The sequence below is a fragment of the Schistocerca cancellata genome, chromosome 2, assembly GCF_023864275.1.
Source record: "Schistocerca cancellata isolate TAMUIC-IGC-003103 chromosome 2, iqSchCanc2.1, whole genome shotgun sequence".
Taxonomy (NCBI): Eukaryota; Metazoa; Arthropoda; class Insecta; order Orthoptera; family Acrididae; genus Schistocerca; species Schistocerca cancellata.
Window position 1 is genome coordinate 814747174 of NC_064627.1, and position 12370 is coordinate 814759543.

The following is a 12370-nucleotide window of genomic DNA, read 5'->3' on the forward strand; positions in this document are numbered from 1 at the left end:
CTGTCCTGCGGCGACACGTGAAAATACGACATACGCAAACTGAGAATAAATCACTGGAGTCGTCCCTCAATTAACACTTTACAACAATGTGAACTCATTGCTACGTGCATACCGAGTTACATAATATGGCTTCCAAGGCTGTTCCTTGCAACTGCACCGACGTGACGCGGCTTCCGACACGGAGTGCGCGCTGATACGAATCTGTAAGAGAACTGGGGTCAGACGCTAGCTCGCAGCGCTCTTATTTATACAGCCGCGGTGCGGACCGCGGAAGGCGCAGCCGACATTTGCCTTCCTCACTAGCCGCTAGGCTAGTAAAGCACCACTTCAAGTTACTAAGTAATTACTTGCTTCATTCGCTGAAGGCCAATGAAGCTTTCAATTTAATTGTGCTATCAGCATACAGGTAAGTATCTGTAATAAAATTCTGATGTGGCTAAGCTAAATACTTTTGGCATTTGAATTATTTTAGTTGCACTGCACGCAATAGATGAGTTCTGAACTTGACCTTTGGAGAGTCGCTACAGCTATAGTTATATAGCTACCTTTTGGAAACGTCTCACATCTTTGTTATTATAGCGGATCTCAATTCTACCTAAATCTAAACACCTAGCTCTATCTAATCACTTCCTATTTACAGAATGAGATTTTCACTCTGGAGCGGAGTGTGCGCTGATATGAAACTTCCTGGCAGATTAAAACTGTGTGCCGGACCGGAAACAATCCCCAGGCTGTGGCTAAGCCATGTCTCCCCATATCCTTTCTTTCAGGAGTGCTAGTTCTGCAAGGTTCGCAGGAGAGCTTCTGTTAAGTTTGGAAGGTAGGAGACGAGGTATTGGCAGAAGTGAAGCTGTGAGGACGGGGCGTGAGTCGTGCTTGGGTGGCTCAGTTGCTAGAGCACTTGCCCACGAAAGGCAAAGGTCCCGAGTTCGAGTCTCGGTCCCGCACACGGTTTTAATCTGTCAGGAAGTTTCACTTCCTATTTTGCTCCCTTACTCTTAGGACACAAAAACAGAAAATCATGAATTTCAACCGAAATATTACTTTGTGAGATCCAGCATGCTGTTTCAATTAATTTACAATGAAAAAGGAATCCAAATATAAATTTTGAAGTTTCTAGCTCCTTCCTGTTTCTCCAATGATTTTTACGTAAATCGTCAAAATTTCGAAAACTGTTAAAGTTACTAAACTGAAACTTAACACATTATCATTTTAGCATCATTTCAGACATGCTATTAACTTTTCAGATTATTTACTTTACTTTTAAGGTATTGCGCAACATTCATGACGTCATAGCTAGTTACTGTGGACTAGGCTGGCACACAATGGAAAGCATACGAATTGTATATGGCGTGAGTAGGCTGCTTCCCTACATCACACTCTACTTAATTTTTTTGAATGTAAATGAAAAAAATTAATTACAGAAGGGGAAGCAGGAGTACAGCTTAACTCCCTATGAAAATGGAAAAACTGAGATTTAAACATTTAGAAATATTAAAAGAAAACTTATTATCTACTTCAATTATATAGATTGCTGGCAAGTTCACTGCCTCTTAAGCAAAATTTCAAAACTGATAAGAACATCTATAAAATACGTAAATTGCAAGTCTGGGTAATTCATGACACTAATGCCTTGCATATTAAATTATTCATGAAACAGGTATTAAACAGACGGCATGATACTGCCCAGAAAATCACTCAAAATTTTAAGTAGTTTCGAAAATCAAATACATGAACACATAAACATGTAAAATTATGAAAATGTTTGGCTCAAGTTTCACTTAATTAGGTGAAAATCTTAAACCTATTAAATTGCCTGTAGATATTTTTACATACATAGGTCCAAAGAAAATGACATGGTTATTCTTGTTACATAAATAAATAATGTAATTTTAGCAGTCTTTTCTACACCTGAATTTCAAAAATCATAACACTTCCACTTTTACATACGTTGTTGTAGCCGCTTTGGCTGGCGTTCTGCATTTCGATTCACAAGAGTAGAGGGGGGAAGTTGCTATGGCGTGCGTCCTTCAAGTCCACTCTATGCTACAATGGCGAAAGGGGAGGGGTCACTGTGAATTGTGTCCAAGTCACTCCACGCTTTCACGCCGCTACCAGGCTGCCATTATCTGGTTTATCCTGCAGAACAAATAAAAAGAGTACATCAGACTCCGTTCACTTAATTACTAAGGGAGGGTCACAATTAAATGGGAATATATAAATTTTACCTCTCAACTCGTTACTGAAACAAAGTTAACAGAACGGTTTTATATTTCAATTTCATGTCTACTTTATTGCAATTAAACTGGTAAACAAATGGCTCAATACGCCATCAATTTTATGCCCAAGTCATACAATCACGAAACCTTTAAATCTCAAATTATTATTTCTGGGCTGGAACACTGAACCAATGCTCGTTACTTTCATGACATCTGATTTTATTTGCAGGCTGACTCATCAATGAACTATCTCATTCTTAGAGACGGTATGAGTATACTTAATTATTAGTTGCCATTCTTAGCTTTTCTGTACATTTGAGTAACTTGTGTAAATAGGAGTACAATTGCTGAGTGTTCAAAACACACTATGATTAGACGATTACTAATTTCACTTATTGGTCTTTCGCTACGGTGTCATTTCCACATTTCATTGTAGTTTAATTATGCTGAGCTATTAATATTGTTTCACGTCTGGAGTTACGTTATTCAATTACGTTGCTAGTGTATTTACTTATGTAATACTCACTCTATTAACAATTTGAAGCACAGGATAGCAGATTGGTTTAATTTCTATTGTGTATTGTAGCTGATCAGTTTGCTCACCTGGCAATCCATTTCCACTCGATCAGATGCTGAAACCACAGGTACTCTCTCTCGACTTACCACTAAAGTGCATTAAGTAATCATGGATATGCGTTATGCTGAATTCCTGAAACCTATAGGACACCATGAGTTGCTTTGTCTCATCTAACATAAGGGTACCTACGGTCGCATTCACGTCTCCAACTCATAACCTTAATACGTGTGGGCGTGTCCTAGCACGCACTACACCAAAATAATGTCCAGCTCCAACCTCATAAATACTGCAAGGACGCGTCCTTCAAGTCTCAACTACAAACACTATTCAATTTCATTATTATTGCCATTCCTTGCTATACAAGGTGAGTTCATTATTACAACTTATCGGCACATATTCCATAACACTAAGCAATCTCTTCTGTTATTTACTAGTTAGCTCTAATGCAAACAATAGATCTCCTTGCCACTTCAGCTTCTGCTTACAAACGAATCTGCATATCTTTTTAATGTTATTATGGAACCACTTCCAATGAAACAACACTTTGTACTTATAATATTCCCAAGGTTCTTCCCAAAACGCAAATATACATACTTGTTACTCAGATACATTTACGTCTATAGTACTTCATACCTCTCAATTGGTTACTTTTCACTATTAGGTTTGTCACATCTAGTATTATCTTCACTAATCAATGGATAAGAAGAAATCGAAATCTTGGGGATAGAAAAGATGAAGAATGAGTGAGACCTGAAGAGGGGGAAGATGATCTCACACAGCTGGGACTGTACAGCTGCCACACTGCGTAGAAGTTACAGAACAACCTCCTCCCTACAGAATTCATTGGCTTATTACTGGCTTGATAGCCATATCGGAAAATTTTGGTATTGGAAAGAAGGGGTCGAAACTATGGTGGATAGGAAAGATGAGGAATTAGTGAGATCTGAAATGGGGAAACAAGATCTCACACAGTTGGGACTGCACAGCTGCCACTCTGCGTAGAAGTTACAGAACAACCTCCTCCCTACAGAATTCATTCACTATCTATCAATTTCTTTAGGTCGATCACGTTTCTGAGACATAATACTTTTTTTACTCTTCGGGTACTCCAACCTATACGCATTTGCATGCGGTTTTCCTACAATCCTGAAAGGTCCTTGGTATACGAACATGAATTTCTTTGTTTCTGCTTCTGCTGTGTTCAACCTACCTTTACTAAGATCAACATCTTCGTCCCAATACCTTCTATTTTTCAGAACTCGTATAGGTAGCTCCCAAGTCTCATCATTAGTCACTATGCGTTTGTCAATAAATGGTACCGTACTTACTGCGGTTATTGGCAAGACCATTTTTGACTGGCTTCTTTCAAAGTCAACAACACCCTGATACTTTGACAAGAAATCTATGCCAATTAGAACCTCGATACTGAGATTGATTACTATTAAACATGGATGATCAATTACATTACCAATAACATTAAAGGGCAGCAAAGCTTCTTGCTTTACCGTTTTTGACACGTTGCCAGTAGCACCAATTATTCTCAGTCCTGATACCCCCATTACTGTAAGCTTATCTATACTAGATAAATCATCAAAGAAGGACTGAGACAACGCACTCATCTCACTGCCACTGTCTAAGAGACAACGTACATTGATACCTAATATATTTATTGGTATTGTAGGGTGGCTTATTTTAGGTTGTACAGGTGGTTCCTCAAATTCATTCAACAGTCATCCAATAGTTCCTTTTGGATTTGTCTCCAGCTAAAGTGATCGACATCTGTCTTCATTACTTTTAGATAAAGGTGTGTAGGGGTTTCCTGAACCACATTTTTAGCTGCCTTTTCCAGTCGGTCTACTAATTTCAAATCAAAACACCGCACGACTTCATTACGTTTAGTTTGCTGAACGTGACCCAAATTATTGTGGTCGGAGCGACTCTGTGCCTCCAAACCGGGCATAACACTAGCTACAGCTAAACCAAACGGGTTAACTCTGCTAATACTTAAATACAAAGTGATACAACTCTTGAATTAGCTTCAACTGCTCCAAGTGCTGTGAAGCTAAAACTGAAGTATTTGGGTAATGGGTTTGACAGTATTAATGCTGATAATATAGAGACGCCAACTATTCATTCAACATGTGTTACTGTTGAATTCCCTGCTCTATCTGAACCTAAAATAAAGCTGTGCAGTGTAAGGAATGTGGCAATAGTGGTGTGAAGGTAGTTAAGGGATACATGCTAAAAGAGGTTGTGCATAAAAATTAAGAATTGTTTGTAATTTTTGTGATTTAAGCGAATGGGGTTATAATTGTGATGTAAATAAACAGAGAGTGTATAACATAAATACTAAACTTGCTTATGATATGAGGTTTGTAGGTAAACAGTACTGAAGTGCACAAATTTTCTGTGCTCTTATGGACTTATCTCTCCCTAAAAGATTTGAGAGGTACAATAAAATTATTCTACAGATTTTAGAAGAAGTAGCAAATGATAGTATGAAAAATGCTGTTCAGGAAAGTGTAGACATTAATGACAGCAATACATGTATCTCTGCAGCCCTGGATGCATCCTGGCAACGAAGAGGCCATATTTTCCTAAATGGTGTAGTGACAGCTACCTCCTTGGAGAGTTGTACAGTCACTGATGAGGAACATATTACCAAGTACTGACACGGCTGTACTAGTGCAACTGAAAATCATAAATGGTTAATTTTAGTGGGTATAGTGGAGGGATGGAATCTGAAGGTGTTGTGAAGATATTTCACAGGTCAGTGGAGAAATATGGCATGATGTATACGTATTATCTAGGAGATTGAGACTCAAAAGGGTACCAAAAAGTTTGCGAATGCAAACCTTATGCTGACAAAAAACTGAAAAAAAATAGAATGTGTTCTACATATCCATAAAAGGTTAGGTACAAGACTGAGGAACTTGAAGTGGAATTTGAAGGGAAAGAAATTAGCTAATGGTAAGTTCATTAGCAGATGTGGTCAGCTTCCAGACGAAGAAATAGACAGGTTGCAGTATTATTAAGGACAAGCCATAAGATATAATGAAAATGACCTTGAGGAAATGAAAAAGGCAGTATGGGCTAACTTCTTTCATAAATTCTCCACATACGACAACCCCTGTCATGCATTCTGCCCACCTGGCAATGGTTCATGGTGTGGCTACTAGAGGGCTGTTATTCGCGGTGAGACCTGCAACCATAAACATTCTTTGCCATTCGCTATAATGGAAGTTACAAAACCTATGCATAGGGATCTTAGTGACACAAGATTATTAGAGCAACGTTTACATGGTAGGACTCAAAACCCAAATGAAAGTTTCAACAATTGTATATGGGAACTGATTTCAAAAACTGTTCTACTAGGACTAAATGCTTTGAAAATAGCTATGTCAGATGCTGTTCTATGTTTCAGTGACGCTGCAGTGTTAACGTTTAATATTATGGGACTGATGGGAGTGCCTGGTGGACCAAATGTGCATAGAGCTCTACTAGCCATTGACCGAAGGAGACTCTTTGAAGCAGAAAAATCAGTGTTGGAAGCCACTAAAGAAGCAAGAATAAGAAGAAGAAGTGTGAGAGAGACAAGGGAAAACGGACCTGGGATGCATTAGCGTCTTGCAAGTTTAATAGAAAAATCAAGTTTCCCTAAAGTTAAATTATTTCATGTTCTGGTACACTTTGGCTAAAAGCATTAAACATGGAGAGCTGAAATTTTGTATACTGTCTTAAAACATGCTTAGATAAAAAGTAGACTACTCTTGTGACTAACTTTGAAAATGAATTGCTTTTTTTGTAGAAAAATCCTGAATTCAATTGCAATATTTTTGATAATCATAATTAAAATTTTTTTATACCACAATTTATGACAGCACCATCATTTCAGCAGTCTGCTTTAAAGATAATAGTGTAAAGAACTTCCGTAAAAAACAAACTTTCTATTTCGTTGGTATTTTGAGAAATGTGTACATATGATGTTCATAAATAATCACCATGCTTCATTTCACTTTCAACAAAAAAATACAAATAAAAAAATGTGAGAGGCAAAGCTGGGTTTCATACATAAAAATGTTCCCGAAAGATGTCTTAAAAGACGGTAACCAATCTATGGGCGTACAAATCTTATTCTCTGAGTCACACTGTTTAGAAAACTAACAATTTTGTCAAGGTTTTCCCTACTATTTACAGACCAGTCTCCTTAAATTTGACATATTATCTGACGGACTGAATGAGCAGTGCCTCATCAAGTCGGAAGAACATGAAAAGACTTGTAGTCGTTGGAAACTAAACATCAATGGCAAGACGATTCCATGTACGATATACCCAATTACAGGGAACTGTGTACGACGTTGTGGTATTGAAAACCCCTATAATTTCACGATATGTTGAATTTACAAGTGAAAGTAGTTTCATCATTTAAACATTTAAATCTAATTAACTGGTGATCAGTAGTTTCACATAAATAAAATTTGATACCCTGCTGCCTTCTCTGTTGCTGCAGGACAGTGATTCAGCAGTCGTTAGTGCAAGCTGCCTGCCACACTTGCGAGCTCGACACACGAAAGACCAAACTACAGATTATATGCTCGGATAGAATCGAACAGAATCGGGTAAAACAGTTGAGTCAATAATTATTCACACTGCTATGTACTAACGCAGCTGAAATTTCATTGTCAAAAATAAATTTAATTAGAGTTATATAATTAAAAATGATTCATATAACTTCCAAGGTTAAAAGAAAACGGTATGTTTCTCGTCATGGCACCCGTGTCACAGGGAAACAAATTCAGTGAGCAAGAATCCACTGACTATATTTTATAAGGGTCACCTCCTCAGAATGTTGTGGGAGGAAATGATGGAGTGAGGAAGGTTATTTTCAAATATACTGATATATTTGGTCTCAGTCACTATTACTTAAATTCAGTTTATATTGATTCACAATTATTTTCATCACAAACGTAAATTCCATATGCTAACGATTTCTAGGTTTCTCTGGATCACCAACATGATAATATTCAAATTAATAAAAACTTCGTCTTTGCAGAAATCAGCTGAATAATTTTTGTAAGACTGTTGACTGATAAGAAAATCACTTTCCAAAATATAAACAACTCACTAAACGCGCAAATGCCGGACAGCATTTTATCATAGCATGATAAAGCATTTATCATATCATGATAAAGAAATAACGATAAAATGCAACCAGAAGATACGAAACATGCTCGCAAATTGTTAGCTGTGCACTGCAAAGACATACGCAAACGCTCAACTCGGCAGTTACTCGAAAACCGCTAAAGGTGCGCCAAACTGCAACCGGGCACTGATCAGCAACTCTCCAACGAACGAGCCAATTCTGTTCGCCCAGAAATTGACACCACCACACGCCAAGAAAACCGCTGACTGGATTCCATCTCTCACACTCCTAAAAATTACTGTAGAAGAGGAAATCGTGAGGATTGCCACAGTGACAACTGAAAATAGGCAGACCTTTCTCATCCAGTGTTCATTATATTCTCAGTTAACTAACTAAAGGCTAGCGAATACCAGCCCTCGCCTTATGATTGGCGGAAAGATATCTCGGCGCAAAAATGCAGCTCGCTTCCCACGCTTTTCACGGAAACACAGCGGTGGCCCTGCTTTTCACCTTCCTCCTTCAGCAGGACCTATGGACTTTCTTCAGATCTCTCAGGACCTGTCGTGGCTCACACAGCCAGAATGCCTTTCTTTAAGAGGTACTCAAAGTGACTTACTCTCACGACCGCGGCTCCTGAGAGCTTCTTTTGGGAAGCCACTCAGAATTCCGCTTTTCTCAACCCACTGCCGAAGACTTGCAGGTGTCACGCCTCGCCACGCTCCACTAATTGAGGAAAATACGAGCTGATATGCCAGAATTCACAAGTCCTGTGTTTCTATTCAGAAAGTTTTCAAGTATGTTCGCCACTTTTATTATTTATGATACCGATATGTATTTGCAACTCTTCGTTAGATTTTTATTATAAAACGTTCTACAGAGTAAAGAATAACTTCTGATTTCATTGCATTTTATTTATTTCCAAGTGTAGAAGAAATGTGTGCACTGAGAATGGAGTTAGCCTGATGAATGTTATCTAATGCATTCCAGTACTCCATAGCTACAAAGAAATCCACAGAATCCATAATATGTAGCAACAGTGGTTTCATTAAGAAGAAAAACAAAAAAACACTCTAAACAAGTAGGATGTCAGTATTTCATTTGGTGTAAATTCGTAGAACTGCAGTGTCATTACAACACATATTAGAGGCGTGAGTTATAGTTTCTGTTTTAGAAAGATTCACGCCCGCAGATATTGTACGCATCAACATTAAAAAGCAGACTCACTAAATCTACTGAAAATCTGACGCAAATTTATGTGGACTTTTTGTATCTAAATTGTGTTAATCATTGTCTCCCGAAATAATTACGTTTCATCCGGAAACTCCCCACATTTATTACAGTCTGCATTTGTTTAAACAGATTCTAAGAGGGGCATAAGTAATGCAATACATTTTTTCTCGGCCATTTTCGGTTGAAAAAACGCGGGATTTATTGTGGGACATCAGTCATGGAACACTCTTGCTTCGGTCCCTATACATTGCGAAGGACCTAACGGTGTTCACAAAGGATGGGCTAAATATGTTTGCGGTGGCGTGTTTGTTACTGTTAGAGTAATTTATCTTGTAGCAAAAATGAAGTTGATGGTTCCTGTGAGTTAGTATGGATAGAGATCATTCTTAGCAGTCTGAATAAAATAATAAATGGATCCTTTTACCGACCCTCAAACTCACATGATACAGTTGTTGAGAGGTTCAAAGAAACTTTGAGTCTAATTTCAAACAAGTACGCGACTCATACAGTTATAGTTGATGGCGACTTCAGTTTACCTTCGATATGGTGGCGAAAATACATGTTTAAATCCGAAGGTACGTATAAAATATCATGCGAAATTGTGCTAAACGCATTCTCTGGAAATTATTTCGAGCAGTTAGTTCATGACCCCAGTCGAATAGTAAACAGCTATGAAAACACAGTTGACCTCTTATAAACAAATAAACCTGAGCCAATAGCGAGCATCAAAACGGATACAGGGTCCACATTCGCTTGTTATAATGAGTGTAAGGGCGCTGATAACCTCTCCGCTGAGTGCCCATAAGCTACAAACACACACACACATACACGCACACTGACACAGGGATTAGTGAACACAGCGTTGTCGTAGCGAGTCTGAATACTGTACCTCCCAAATCCACCAAAAATATACGAATAATATATCTATTCAGAAAAGCAGAAAAAATTCACTTGACGCCTTTCTGAGTGACAACATCCACTCTTTCATAATTAACAATGTAAATGTAAACCAGGTGTGGCTTGAATTCAAAGAAACAGTATCGACAGCAATTAAGAGATTTATAGCAAATAAATTAACAAACGGCGGAGCTGATCCCCCATGGTACACAAAACAGGTCAGAACACTGTTGCAGAAACAACGAAAAAAGCTTAACAAATTTAAATGAATGTAAAATCCCCAAGATTGTCTACCTTTTACAGAAGCTCGAAATTTGGCGCGGACTTCAGTGCGTGTAGCTTATAATACTTTCCACAACGAAACTTTGTCTCGAAACCTGGCAGAAAATGCTCAGAGATTCTGATTGTACGTAAAGTATGCTAACGCCAAGACACGATCAATGCCTTCTCTGCGCGATTGCAATGGAGGTGTTATTGAAGACATTGCTGCTAAAGTAGAGTTACTAAACACAGCCTTTCGAAATCCTTTCACCAGAGAAGACGAAGTAAATTTTCTGGATTATAATCAATAACAGCTACCAACATCGGTAACTCAGAAGTAGATATCCTCGGAGTAGTGAAGCAACTTAAATCATTTAATAAAAGCAAGTCTTCCGGGCCAGCTTGTGTGCCAGTTAGGTTCCTTTCAGAGTATGCTCATGCAATAGCTCCATACTTAACAATCATATACAACCGCTCGCTCGATGAAAGATTCGTACCCGTAAACTGGAAAGTTGCACAGGTCAGATCAATATTCAAGAAAGGCAACAGGAGTAATCCACTAAATTACAGAACGGTGTCGTTAACGTCGATATGCAACAATATTTCGAACATTAGGAATGATCTCGAAGAGGTGCCACATTGGTTAACACAATGGACTCGCATTCGGGAGGACGACGGTTCAAAAACACGCGTCCGGCCATCCTGACTTAGGTTTTCCTTGATTTCCCCAAATCGTTTCAGGCAAATGCCGGGATGGTTCCTTTGAAAGGGTACCGCCGACTTCTTTACTCATTCTTCCCTATCCGATGAGACCGATGAGCTCGCTGTTTGGTCTCCGCCTCCAAATCAACCAACCGACCAACCTTGAAGAGAAATATCTATTGAAATACAGTCAACACGGATTTAGAAAAAATCGTTCAAGTGAAACACAACTGGCTGTTTACTCGCACGAAGTACTGAGAGCTACCGGCAAAGAATTTCAAATTGATTCCGCTTTTCTGGATATGGTTCAAATGCCTCTAAGCACTATGGGACTTAACATCTGAGGTCATCAGTCCCCTAGAACTTAGAGCTACTTAAACCTAACTAACCTAAGGACATCACACACATCCATGCCCGAGGCAAGATATGAACCTGCAACCGTAGCAATCGCGCGGTTCCGGACTGAAGCGCCTAGAACCGCTCGGCCACTGCGGCCGGCTTCTGGATATGCAGAAGGCTTTTGACACCATACTTGATAAGCGACTTGTAATTAAATTGCGTGCTTATGGGATATCGTCTCAGTTATGCGACTGTCAGAGAGGTCACAATTCGTAGTGAGTGACACAAAGTCATCGAGTAAAACAGAAGTGATTTCTGGCGTTTCCAAGGCAGTGTCATAGGCCCACTGTTGTTTCTCATGTATATAAACGATTTACGAGACAATCGGAGCAGCACTGTTTGCGAGTGATGCTGTCGTTTATTATCTAGTATAGTCATCAGCAGATTAAAACCAATCGTGAAACAATTTAGATAAAATATATGTATGCTGCGAAAATTGGCAATTGACCCTAAATAATGAAAAGTCGGAGGTCATCCATATGATTGCTAAAATGAATAACACGATAAATCAATCGAATCTAAAGATGGTAAGTTCAACCAAATACATAAGAATTACGATTACTAAAAACTTCAATTTGAAAGAACGCACAGAAAATGTTGAGGGGAAGGCGAACCAAAGACTGCGTTTTATTGGCGAGACACTTAACAGATGCAACATATCTACTAAAGAAACAGTCTATGCTACGTTTGTCCGTCCGCTTTTAGAATAGTGCTGAGCGGAGTGGGATCCTTACCAGACAAGATAACTAAGTACATCAAGAAAGTTCAAAGAAGGGAAGCACGTTTTGTATTATCGAGAAATAGGAGAGAGAGTGTCACGGACGTGATACAGGATTTGGGATGGGCACCATTAAAACAAAGATGTTTATCGTTGCGGTGGGATCTTCTCAGTAAATTTTTATCGCAATATTTCTCCTCCGTGGGCCAAAATATTTGTTGCCG

The 12370-nt window shown here is 38.8% G+C and overlaps 1 protein-coding gene across 1 annotated transcript in view; it reads left to right on the forward strand.

Moving 5' to 3' along the window:
• The first annotated feature begins 283 nt into the window (after positions 1 to 283).
• Positions 284 to 12370, forward strand: part of LOC126162705 (acyl-CoA Delta-9 desaturase-like) — a 177158-nt gene continuing 165071 nt past the window's right edge. Inside the window, exon 1 of the mRNA XM_049919362.1 lies at positions 284 to 406. The gene's annotated coding sequence lies outside the window, so the exon portion shown is untranslated. The remainder of the gene's footprint in view (positions 407 to 12370) is intronic.